Raw genomic sequence first — 14203 nt, 5'->3', positions numbered from 1 at the left:
ACCAACCTCAAACCGACTCATTCTGACCTCATAATGACCTAAACCGAACTTATACCGACTCATACCGGTCTCATACCAACCTCATACCGATTTATACCTACCTCATATCGACTTATACCGACATTATACTGACTCTAAACCGACCTCATACCGACTCAAAACGACCTTATGCCATGAGTAATCCGAACGAATCGATTTTGGGAAATTGTACCCGTTCGCTTTCTTTTCCCCGCAAAGTATGTATATCTATCTTTAATTGACGCTTAAAGTTTATTTACTCTGTACCTTCTTTCAAAACAAATGTATGAAGTGATGATGTGTTGAAAAAATGATGATCTTTGATGTTGTGACAATCATCGATGTTCGCACACTGTCATATCTTTATTTATATAAGTACTACAAGGCGCGGATCCAAAGAGAGAGAGGGAGGGAGGGGGGGGGGGTGACTGTGGGCATGGACCTATAGGTCCATGCTGTGGGGGAGGGGAAGGGGAGAAGGGCGTGGCATCCTGGCTCAAATCTGTACATGATTACCCCTCTGTATGCTTTGCCTCCTAAATTTGCAAAAGGGTGCAAATCTTCCATTTTAAGTGAAGACCATTTCATGCTCATTCCATTTTCTTTAGAGCGAAAGAGAGGGACAAAAAATCTGAATCACCCTAATTGCTGAAACTTCCGCAGTGCGTGCATGGGAGTATATCGGAACATTATTCTGAGCAATGTTATTATGCACTTTTTGGCTTTCAATTACGGGAATACGGATATTGACACCTTTCCCCCTTGGATGCTTACATTTCACTTTCAGTTTCTGAATAGTTTACTTCAGGTCTGGTTTATTCCCTGTTGTTCTCATTAAATCGAATGTTATGTATCAGACATAATTAGTAATTATATTCTTATGGGCAATACTAGATTCCTTAGATCACATGCTGACCAATACCGCCTTAAGTGGAGCGTTGTGGCCCAGTGGTTTAGTCTTCGGACTTTGAAACAGAGGGTCGTAGGTTCGAATCCCAGCCATGGCGTAATTTCTTTCAGCAAGAAACTGATCCACAATGTGCTGCACTCAACCCAGGAGAGGTAAATGGGTACTGGTAGGAAGTAATTCCTTAAGAAGCTGTGTGCGCTATGAACGCCTAGCTTAGCCGGGTAATATAGGAGCGCCTTGAGCACCTAACAAGGTGGATATGTGCGCAATATAAATATCCTATATTAAAGTAACACAGAAGAAGTTTTAGTTCATATGGTGATAAAGCATTTGCTAATTTTGTGCCCATATTATGGAATAAACTGCCTGTAACAGTAAGATCTGCTGACAAGTTAAAAACTTTTAAATCTCTGCTAAAAACACATTTATTTTTTCATTGATTTTTTTCTCCTTATATGATTTTTTTGTGTAACTACAGGTTTAAATATTCATGTTTAGTTCTCTTTCGTTAGTTGTTTCTTTGTTAGGGTTTAGCTTAGGCCTGGTGATTTTAGAGCCCTTGTGAGTTATGTACCTGCCGGATTGCCTTCCGGGCAAGTTCCTTAACCTGCGGGTGAACAGGGCATTAAGATCAGGCACCAGTCCAGTAGATATATTTTAAGTGTTGTTTAATGTAATTATTATTCTTATTTATTGTTAGCGCTTTGATCATATTTTTGGTAAAGCGCTATATAAGTACCTGCTATGTATGTATGTAACAGTAATTTGCACGGGAGTTACAACACCATCATTTCTGATTGAGCCCAGAGCATGATTTCATGGTGGCATTATCATAAAAGGAAAATATGGGGCCTATGGCACTATTATAGTTTTTTTAATCATCAATTTTAATTTATTCATTTAAGAAGTAATGTGAAATGAAGGGTAGGTACATGCACGTGATGTGGGCTCTGTTGAAATCATTTTACCAATACGCCGTCTATCAAATGTGCTCTCAGGCTCTGATTACTTAATTAATTCATTGCAATGCTCAAGGCAATAATCCACAGTGGTTGCGTTTATGTTTCCTAATTAGCTATTAATCTAGACATTTAAAGGACAAGTCCACTCCATCAAAAAAGTTAAATCGAGTAAAAAGATTAAAATCTATAAAAAGATCCACGTCTCTTTACTCATTTAAGGCAAACGTTAAATCTATGTTGATATCAGAATATTTGAAGTAAAATTTCTGTGTCGATGTGTCATCATTAAAGCATCATCACCATCATCCTCTCCATCGCCTTCATCTTCACCATTTCACCATCATCTTCATCCTTATCATCTCCATCTTCATTGCTCAAATTACATTACTGCTGTTTTTCATAAAATGTACTGTATATCGATTCTGCTGTATTAATGTATTATATTAATCAATGAGTTCTAACCTGGGGTTGTCATTTTTTCAAGCAATCTGCTTATGATGACAATCCTTCTCCTGCAAATTGTAAATGTTAACTAATTTGGTATGAGATCAGTTTTGTTTGTAATGATAATTTTAGTACATTTAGTTATGATTCATGCCAAAAAAAGTTCTCAATATACTATGTTTGTTATGTTATGGAAAATGTATTATATACGAATGATGTAATTGCAGAAGTAAACAATAAAATCAAATCAAAATCAAATCAAATTAAACTAGCATCAAAATCGGATGTAAAATAGGAGAGTTACGACATTTTTAAGTTTCGCTGAAAGTCGGTATTGAAATGAGGGGACTGATGGCATCACTCACTCACTATTTCTTTTTTTTTAAATGAAATATTTAAATTTTCTCCTCATTGTCATGTGAAATAAAGTTCCTCCCTGAACATAATATGGAATTAGCATTGTTTTAACATTTTTCGGGGGTTCAGTCAAGTTGGTCATTATTGTCAAATCTGTAAAAATTGAAATATTGTATAATTTAAACAATAAAAATCAAAAGAAATAGTGAGTGGGGACACCATATACTCTCTCATTTACATTTCACTCAGTTGTCCCCTCATTTTGAAAAATGAGCCAATTACTTTAAAATGCCTTAACTTTCTTATCCGATTTCGATGAAATTTTCAACGTGTTGCCTGTTTGATTTTTTTTCTCTATTAATTCAAATCAATTTTTTTTTGGGGGGGTGGACTTTACCTAAAACTTGTTTGTGTTTAGAATGTACCATGCCCCCCCCTGAAGATGACCCAACCCGATTACAGCTTACAAAATTAATGCAGAAATACTGAAATATGCCATGATGTTTTACTCCATGTATAGCCGCATCATAGTAACTGAAGTAGGCTGTTGAATCATCTACTTACGTATAAAACCACATTTCTTCCTAGGGAAGCCTTTCAAAGTTCCCTCGGTGATATCCAGGCACTCCGAGTCATAATTTTTACCATTCTCCTCAAGCTTCTCTTCTTCCTTTAAATATCACAATGTACTTATTATAATTTGTATTAATTCATTATGATGTAAATATGTATTATTTCAGTAGGTCATGTTACCTAAGACTCCACATACTGTATTTTGTTTATGTTTATTATGTATATTATTATGTAAAAAAGTGGCTATATTCTATTATGTATCATATTAGGTATATGCCTATTATGTATTATGTACATGTATGTTTATTAGAAAAGCGAAAGAATCATGAGTAATGCAACTAAATTTAAATTGCCAACAAGTTCATATTTATTTTAATATGTATGTTTATCATGTATATTATTATGTATATCATTTAAATTATTTTGTTTCTGTTTGTGTTTCATTGTATAATTTTGAGAACAATCCAACATGTTTGTGATTGTAATCAATAAATTTTTAATTGAATTGAATTCAAGTAATGGGGGGGGGGTGGGGGTAGAGAGTCTGCAGGCACAGACCCTGATTGAAACTTTGATCAGCAAGTGTGTTTCCACGCAAAGACTAGCACATACAAAACTTGCTGTTTCAAGTTAGCCAGAGGGCCTTCAGTACATACACAAGGCATGAGTAGGCTCTACATTCAGACCCTTTACTCGAGTGAAGGGTTTGCACAGCAGACTAGGGGTAGAGGGTGGAGGAATACGACTTTTGTATCCCCTGAAAGACAAAAAGTTCATTCTATCAACTTTCAAATTTTATGCTGTCTTTCGTATCTAGAGAGATGTTAAAAGAATATCGGTGAACATACCATAGATTTAACAGGATGTAATTTGTAAGAGAACCACCGATGGCACCTCAAATCCTTGAATACATTACGAATATAACAAGTACAATTATACTCCTTCTTATAACATTTTATGACAATGCAGGGATATGTTTCACATTGTTTGAAAGTTTTAAATTATATTGAAATTACGTGGCGTCATCGGCACCGTTATCAAGGTAATTTGCCAAGATTTAAAAAGACACGATTGTCTTTTTATTTCGATATATGTGTTTTTGTGCTTGGTTTTATCAAACTCTCTTCATCTAAACTAATATCAGAGATGGTTCTATGAGAAGTGAAGTAGGGTAGTTGTAAAGCTATGATGAAGCAAGTTTGTTATTGTTTGTGGCATCAATATTAAGTACCACTACCTTCGATTTGATTTTGATATTACTCTTAATTTCATTTTTTTATTTTTATTTTGAATTGATTTTTTTTTATTTTCATTTGATTTTTATTTTTGTAATTTGATCTCGATTTCATTTTTTTATTGAATTGATTTTGGATATTTTTTTAATAGTCCTAGCTCACAACCCCCTTAATTTACTAAGATAATTCCTGGCTTTACCTGTTTAATTATACCTACATGTATGATTTTAAATAATTCCAGACTGCATTTAAATCAGTTACATTCATAAGAACTTATGATTTACAATAGATATGTGTGACTTTAATAAACAGATACCAAAATAAAAACTACAAAACTTTTGTAAGATAATTTGAAATTTTTTTTATTCAATTTCATATTTTCTTCCACAAAAATGTCCGCGGCTGCTTGGAAAGTGCAGACATTGGTGTGAAATAGTTGTGGGGGTAATATATAGGTCAAATGTTTGACACATAATAGCATTATCATTGCCACCGGAGTCAGTATACCAGCTAAAGTCTTGGTTTCAATGTTGGTTAATAAGCGGAAATTAATTGTGACAAAACGCTGCCCTGGAAGCAGTACTCATATTTTTTTTTTCATTTAATGTAATAAAAGTTTATACTTATTACTCAGGATGTGTGTTCCAAAGTGCGTGCGAGCCAGTGGTTATTTATAAACATGACCCTAGGGTGAGTTTTGCCTATACTGTTTTCACGATAGGGAAAAATCAAGGGAGCTAATTTTTTACCGGTAAATTAATCAAAAGACTTAAACCCATTAGATTCGTTCCATGACTCACTGGTGTACCGACCCCGGTAGTAGTGGTGGTGGTGGGGGGGGGGGGCTATGGCCCCTAAAGCCACACGACCAAGAAAAAATATGAGTTAGCGGATGATCTTAAATGATGATATTTTCTAAATGTTAATGTCAAACTCCTTCACAAAATTAGATTTCCATTTAGAAAATGGGTCATTTTTTGGCTAGCTTAATGCTTCGCTCGTTTGGGATAATATTAAGGAACGGTTGTCGCATACGCCATGATGGGCCTCGTCAAATTTGGTTGCCAATTAAGCATCGGAGATATCTAAATAATTGTTGATATGTGTTTAATCTAAGGGCTAAAATATTGTGTAAAGTTAAGTGCATGAGATCAGACCTGACTGGACCTGACTTCCAAAATAATCCTAATAGGATTTACAGGCTATGTATTTTTTATTACCTGTAGTACGTACCAAGTATATATATATGTAGTACGTTCCAAGTAACAAATTTAACATGTTCTGTGTCATGTGTGTAGAGCCCACATTATAAACATCAAACATTTCAATGGGCCCTTCACCTTACCCCCTCCCCATTGGAATAGGGGATGTTTCACAAATATTTAAGCGTGACTAAGAAACGCAATTATTAATCTTTGTGAAACACCCCCAGGGAGCGTTACAAGAAATAACTCGTCGGGCGTTTCATCCGACAGTAACCGTGCTAAAAGTGCTTATCTATCAGCCAAACTCAAGCCAAAATCAAGGAAGATGTTAGATCTGACAATCCGTAGGCCAAAAATGTTGATGAAACGCCCCCCCCCCCCCTCTTGAGCTTCGTTTAACGTTCATTTCCTCACTTTTCGATCAGTGAAATCGATTGTAGCTATTCTGGTTCGATTTATTACTAAATTGATGTTCAATTACCCTGACGATATTGTATTTCCGTATGAACAGATATCATATAAAGTCAAACAGGTGTCACTCTCTCCTTTGTCCTACTATAAAGGACAAGTCCACACCACCAAAACGTTGGTCTGAATAAGAAGAAAAATACGAAAAACATAACACGGATGTAAAATTAGAAAGTTATGACATTTTAAAGTGTCACAAAATAGTTATATGCACGTCATGGTCAGTATACAAATGAGGAAACTGATGACACCACTCACTATAATTTTGTATTATAATAATGAAGTATGAAATAATCTAATTTTCTACTCATTTTCCTTTGAAACGAACCTCTATTTCATTACAAACATGTGGAATTTCAATTGCTTTTAAACATTTTATGGTTCATTAAAGTTGGTCCTTACTGTCAAATCTGTAAAAATTAAAATATTGTATAATTCCAACTATAAACAACAAAATTAGTGAGTGAGGGGCATCAATGATTCTCTCAATTGCACTTGACTAAATTGTGCATATAAATATATTCTGTGAAAAATGAGCGAAACTTTAAAGATGTCATAACTGTTTTATCATGTTTATTTTGCATCCGAGTTTGATGAAATTGTCAGCATTTTGCTGGTCTGACTTTTCTATATTGATTCAAATCACTCTTTTTCTGAGGTGGACTTCACCTTTAAAATTATTGATATCTCCAAACAAAACCAATGTCATTGATCGTTGGTACTCTTTGTGTCACATTAGCCACTAATTGTGTAAGATCTGGTCGGAAATTAAACACTGGTTTAAATTTGATGACATCTTACGCTTTTGGATTTTCAAATTAGTTCCAGGTGGTTTCGGGGGTTTTATCAATATATTTTAAAATCCCAGTAGAGTATCAAGAGTTGCCGATTATATCCTTATCATGCTTATATTCTATTCTTAGACTTTTTTCATGAAAGATTAATAATTTTGTAGTCGCCTACCCGCTTTACTCTGATATGTTGTAGATAACTTGTTTTAATTCGTCTTCTGTCCGTCTCCATTACTGTATGATAGTTTTGTTAATCATATATTGAAACTAAATTTAGAGACTTGTCTCTTATGCAAGTTTTTGCTCTTCATGGCAAGTTCAGTCCCACATTATTTCTAGTCAAAATAATTGCAGCTCATTTTAGTTCGTGTTTAATAATGTTTTATGTAATATCATTGAATTGTCTACGTTATATGCACATACATTTCGAGCACGATTCGAAATAAAGAACGATTTGTGTATCTCAATCTCGCTTGCTGAATATGACAATCTTATTTTATTTTTGCACATCCGGAATTATTGGGGGGGGGGCAAAACGATATGTTTGCCCCCCCAATATTTTCATTGGTGTGGCGATCGCCCCCCCCCCGGATCGACGCCTCTGGTTGCTACCAATGATTAGGGGAAGTAGCGTGAAGACATCAGCGTTATTAATATACAAGTTATTAAGGGGTAAAAGAGGAGCTATTGAAAAAAAACAGGGATGCGAAAACAGGAAAGAGTGTAAAATGTGGTCTTGGTTTTGTAATTCTACACTATACAGTCTATTATTTATTTTTTGTTTCATTTCTTTTTTATTTATTTATCATGAAGAATATGAGAAAAAATATTCTACTTTTCTCATTTCAATATTTTTACTTACCTAAGAATGTTAGATTTCTCAACAAATCTATGCTTAAAAAACTATTGTGGTATAGTCACATCAACGTAAAAACATCAAACATCAATCCTGCAACGACGCCCTCATCGGTGACTGCAGACAAATCAACGCAAACTGGTACAACTACCTTTGACCGCCCGCGCTGCCTGGTCGCTCACTACCATGACTGCTACCTATACATAGGGGAAGGGGTAAGTTGTGAAACTTTTTGCTTTTTTGCATGTTAGAATTGATATTATAAATGATTTTGGAGAAATAAGTACCTTGCCTTAAAATCTAATTCTTCTGATATATTTTTCACCTATTTATAACCTTCTACCCCCACACTGAAAGTCGCTGTCACCTTTAAAAAAAGAGATGTCGAATTTCGCTCAACTTGCCCCATCTGTGGGGTAAGTTCTGTACAAAATGTATGGGGTAAGAACCAGCATGTCATTTTTTTTATTCAAGTCTTATTATCTATAAATACTAACATCGTCTAAAAGGAAAAGAACAGTCATGTAAATTTGCTCCTTTCTGCCTGCATATCGATGGCTTTTAAGGCTTGTTTATACATTACCATGGCTCAACTTACCCCATGTTGGTATGCTCAACTCAATTGGCTGAAACATGTATTTTTCTCTCTAAAAAATATTTGTTGTTTCAAAGTTGATAGAATGTGGTGGGGACAGGGGTTATGAATGGGTCATCAATACATGGCACCACCACGATGTCCGACTGATTCTTTATTAGACTGAAGGTGGTGGCTCAACTTGCCCCTATGCTCAGGATAAACACAATCAATTCTCTACTAGGAAAGAATTAGGAAGGATCACAGTAAAGACAGGAGAAACATAATAAAATTGCAATTTAGAAGTTTTGGGCTCTCCATAAATTTAGCACAGGATTTAAACCTTGACCAAATTCAAACCGGACTTTAGAATATGGGTCAGGCAATCAGTTTACCATTTTGCTACGGTCATATCGGCGAAATACATTCTGAACCAACAAAAGGAGGTGCCGTGGCTTGGTGGTCAAAGGCGTCTGGCTATACATGAAAAAGTCCGAGGTTCGATCCCCGGCCGCAGCAGCTATGCCCGTAAGCTAGGCATTTAATCTACAATACTCTTTTATCCTGCTTTCAAATAAATGGAAATGCTATATGCATTAATGGTAACTAGGTGTGAACTTGTTTTAAAAAAAAAGCGATTGCGTTATTTTCGACGAAACCAACGTAACATCGGTCGGTTTTGAGTCGGCTCGGTTCGTTGGTGCAGCTGTAGAATTAAAATCTCGTACAAGAACATCCTTAATCTAAAGCCACGTGCACACAAGTTCGCAGGTCACACAGGTTCCCCTATTCCTACAGCAGAAAAAAAATAATATCAAAATTAACGTGAACAAAATCAAAACCTTTTCTATTTTACAACTTAATTTACGATCAAATCTTTATTTATTACCAGCAAAAAATTGAATCTAGCTGAAGTGGTCAATGAAATATGGAACTTTATATTCATTCAATCATATTATTTGTCGTTATTATTGATCCCACGTTTCATGTATAGGAAATTAATCGTATTAGATCATACCTCCATAATTTTTAGACAAAGAGAAATGAATAGATGATTGAATAAATAAACATTTACATGTGTACTTATACATGTATGCCTATTCTTTTGTCATATAATATAATGTTTTATTGTCCAACTTCATGGAAATTCATTCTGTTTACATGCAATATAATATTTTATGTTAATTTCAGCAGGGATGCGATCCACCAATATTAAAGCTGCAGGCCGCCCATGCCAGACTCCCCGACGTCTATGTGGATTCATCCGTCAAGGTTTCATCATTGATCAAGTGTGCCCAACACTGCCTTGCTGACGACACTTGCTCTTGTTTCACCCACATTGACCATGAACAGGAGTGCCTTCTTGGCAAGATTTTCCATACTGAATCAGGAGTGACCATTGGCGTATACCATGGCGCCAAAACATACTCACGCCTTTAAAAATGTTAAAGTCATGACTTAACAATTTTAGCGGCCCTCCAATCTACCCAATAATGGGACCGGGGGCAGATTGAGGCTGGATGGATATTCAAGAATAATTTTTACTCCAATCTTCAATCTTATACGATTGCTTAGGGACAGAGGGCTCTCGTATATCAATATCCAAATTGGACCCTAACGAGAAAAGGGATTATTATTTTGACCGTTACATAGCAATTTCCGTTGACTTTGGTTTTGGAGCCTCAGAAGGGATGCAGAACACTGTACAATACCCCTTTGACAAGACAGCCAATGTATCACCTTTCGATGTCGACTTGACAGTGCTGCATAAGAAGATTTCACGGAACTCACTAAGACGCCACCAGTAAATAAGAGTATTCGCCAGCGAGTTCATCGCTATCATGAAAACCGATACGATGGTCACGCAACTTGGCACAGATTGCTGGCTAATGTAATACACGATGAAGCAGTAACAGTCCGGACATGTGGCTAAGATCAATGTCGTTCCCAAGACGAGGGCGTATGTCCGCAAGATGCGCTTATTCCTGTTCTGTTGTCGCTGAATCCGACTGTTGCCGTCGAAACGCACTCCCACAATGGCCCTGTACACCAAGAAGTAAAAGATGCCTGTCAATACGATTGAAACGTTGCAGAAGTAGAACCTAGCGTTGGGCACCATGGGGTCTGGGAATACGGTAGTGACGCATATGGCTATCCCGATCATCAGTGCCCACGTCAAGAGGCAGACCATGACTCGGCGACACTTGGTTAGGATATCTTTGACGCCGAATGGATCGAGTCTGAAGACAATGAGCTGCTCCAATGCTACGAGGAAGATGCCTCCCGCTGAAACCATCTGCGCTGCCACGAAGGGTGATGTCCTCAAACAAGCTAAGCAGTTGTGAAACTGTAAAATTAAATATAGGATTAACTTTTTGCGTCATTTCACAGAATGTTTTATTATGTTAAACCAGCGACGAATAAGACGAAAACTACATATTTTTTTTAAGAAATAAAAATAAGAACGCCTTAGTACAGGAAGCTGAGGGGAGCTTCATCGACATTTTTTTTTCATTTTTCCACAAGTTGTCAGATCTGACAACTTCAAGTATTTTTGATTGACTGAGAAGCACTGTTACCAGGGCAATTGTCTGATAAATCAGGACTTGACGGATAAAACCTCAGATAAGTCATTTCATGAAGCGCTACCCTGGTATTGTAATTATCGATATATCAATTTATATAATTGCTGTTGTTAGTCATGAAATGGATGTAATTATATTCACTGATTCGAAAGACATATCCCCCGCGTCAAGAGCCATAGGATTGTTTACCATTTAATCAAGTAATAGCACCCTTTCAATTAGATTGTTACTTTGACTGGAAAAGACTCTTTACCAATACAAGCCCGATAATACACTGTTCTGGAATCGTCATACCTACCGGCGAACCACTTGCCCACAACGAATAATTCACAAAGATGTACAGACACAGGACGCAATCCGCTAGGATAATGTTGAAAGGGAATGCATTCTGTTTCTTCTGAAGACTTGGTTGTAAAGCGATGATAAGCAACGTAACGATCATCACAACAATGCCCACCGCTGCTGTAATCCCTGACGCATGGTTCAATGCATTAAAAACCTTCTCCCGGCAGCCATTTTGTTTTTCGAAATCGTATTCGTCGTTAACCGATATAGTTGGTATTTCATAACCTTCTGCGGCCGTATCCATATGTTGCATTGTTTCGATGTAATGTTCTTTCTCAAATGAGCAGCGCGTTCAAGAATATGGCATTAAGTGCTCATAAAAAGTGAAACGCTTGTAGATTTACTAATTCAGACCGCGCTGTGTTTTTGCCCAATAGAGCGAGCAATTCTTAACATGTGCACGGTTTCATTTTAGAGCCGTAAAGGTTTACCCGTGAGCATGGTGATGGTAATGTTTCAAATGATACAATTGTGTCTGAATTTTTAGCTGATTCGATGGGTGTCCTAGCAAGCGAGTGGGAGAAGTGTTATGGATAGAAGATTGCACTTCTTTAGAAAATTGCCATCAAGTAATTACCATGATCACTCTGATGCCCACGGAGCAAACATACACATGAAGATCATATAGTGGTATATTGAATAGGCTTTATTGCTTTATTGAAGAGAATGTCAATCACTCGTTATTGCTATGTCAACGACCACCACGATTACTCAACAGCATCATTTCTGGAAAGGGTTGAGAGTTAATATAACAACCTGTCCTTTCTCGTCGCATTATCAATGAAAGGTTTTTTAAATACCAATCGTAATTGTGCTTCAATTACACAGCTAGAGAGATGATTAATCATACCTTACATGTATATCAAGAAATTGAAGCAAGATATTGCTTAAATCTGTATATGATAATCATGATACATTGTGATTGCACTTATATGCTATAAAAATGGTGATGATAATGATGTTGATGATGATGGTGATGAGAAGAGATAATGACAGTGATGATGATGTTGATGATGATGGTGGTGATGATGGTGGGGACGATTATGATGATGATGGTTAAGGATTCAACTTTCTTCCCTATTCTATCTCCTATTGTAATGCACGATTAAGGCCTGGGACTGAATAAACCATTGTCAAGCTCTACCCCACTCTACCTGACTCACCAAGGTGGAACAATTTTGCATTAAATGGGTTGCCTTACAAAGAACTTAGGCTTCAACTTCTGCCAAGAAGTGAAACAGGGGGGACTAAATTGGTTCAGAAATGCTGTAGGAACATGAAAGTTTTTAAATTAGAATTTAGGGGGGAAAGCGCTGCATTTTCCTTGTCAAAGCATCAAGAATATTAGTTGAGGTCTTCCTGATGACTTTCTGCTTTTAGTCACATACGTAATACTATGGGTTCGACTGGTTGTTACAACTTCCATTCCGATGGCCGTTTGACTTGCCGTTCCAGGTGCCGTTCCGGTCCCATTTCAGGCTCAGGTTGCACAATATTGTGACTGTCAAATCCCGCTACGGACGAGGCTTCTAAAAAGAGCCAGAGATCTCATTCGCATATCCATTTTCTTCGTGGTCGAATGATGTAACTAGAATAGCGATTCATCAGTATCACTGAACATTGAACTGGAGTGATTATTTCACCGCAAATTTTTTTTTGTATATTATTTCAGAGACTTTTATATTTTATTCGTATACTAAAACAAATCCATTGATTTATTGTTCTGCAAGAACCAGAATACAGTTTTGAATAAATTCTCTGAGCTGTATTTTCATTGTTCATGTAATTGCTTCATTTTATGTCCTCGAGTTAGTCGGGCGTGACAAGGTATATTGTTGTTAGGATGATCGTGATGATGATGTTGGTGAGGATGATGACGATGATGCACCTGCTCCTGGGATGAAACTCACTTGATGCTAAGATATCTATGCTTTGATGAATTGGGGTGACTCACATTTAATTGGGCTTTGGAATGTTAGCTAAACATTTTTTTATTATAAAGACGGTCTGCAGATTCAACACCAACATTAACACAATACAGAAACGACATCAAACAAAACACCAGCACATATTAGACAATCACAACCAATAATACTAGCATCAAACCATCACCTACCTCAACAACCGCACAAACAACAGCACCCACAACTGCAACAACACCATCATAAGAACTATCACCAACACCAGCACCAGCCCCATCACAAATACCAACATCCGCACAAACACCAACACTAACACCAGCAACACTATCACCCGCAATGCCAGCACAAACATCAGCACTAACACCACCACCAAACCCGCACCAACACCAACACCCGTAAAGACAACAACACCCAAACCGCATCGGACCATCACCGACACCGAAATCCGCACAAACACCAGTATACACGCCATCACCTGAAGTAACACCAGAACCAACACCGACAACATCACTATCACCAGCACAAACACCGTCACCAGCACCAGCCCATCACCATGCCAGCACTTACACCAGCACCAACACCGTCACCCATTGGCGGCGGAAACCCAAAAAATTAGGGGGGGGGTCTACCTGAAATTTTGTGATGGACACATATAAAAAGATAAAGGTCGTCAACCTTAATTTTAGGGGGGGGACAAGAGACATTTTAAAGGGGGTTCACCAAAATTTAGGGGGACGGAGGAAACAAAATTAACAAGCAAAAAAGAAAAAAAAAAAGGTTATCAACTACAAATTTAGGGGGGGGGACCATCCCCAACCTAAAATTTTGGGGGATCTGTCCACCCCCCGCTTCCGCCGCCTATGCCGCCACCAACACCATCACTAATGCCAACATCAGCACCATTTCCAACATCATCACCAACATCAGTACCAGCCTGATCGGCAGCACCAGCACAAAC

This window comes from Lytechinus variegatus, chromosome 14 (assembly GCF_018143015.1).
Source record: "Lytechinus variegatus isolate NC3 chromosome 14, Lvar_3.0, whole genome shotgun sequence".
Lineage (NCBI taxonomy): Eukaryota > Metazoa > Echinodermata > Echinoidea > Temnopleuroida > Toxopneustidae > Lytechinus > Lytechinus variegatus.
The sequence above is the reverse complement of the archived record's forward strand: the minus strand, read 5'-3'. Positions refer to the sequence as shown.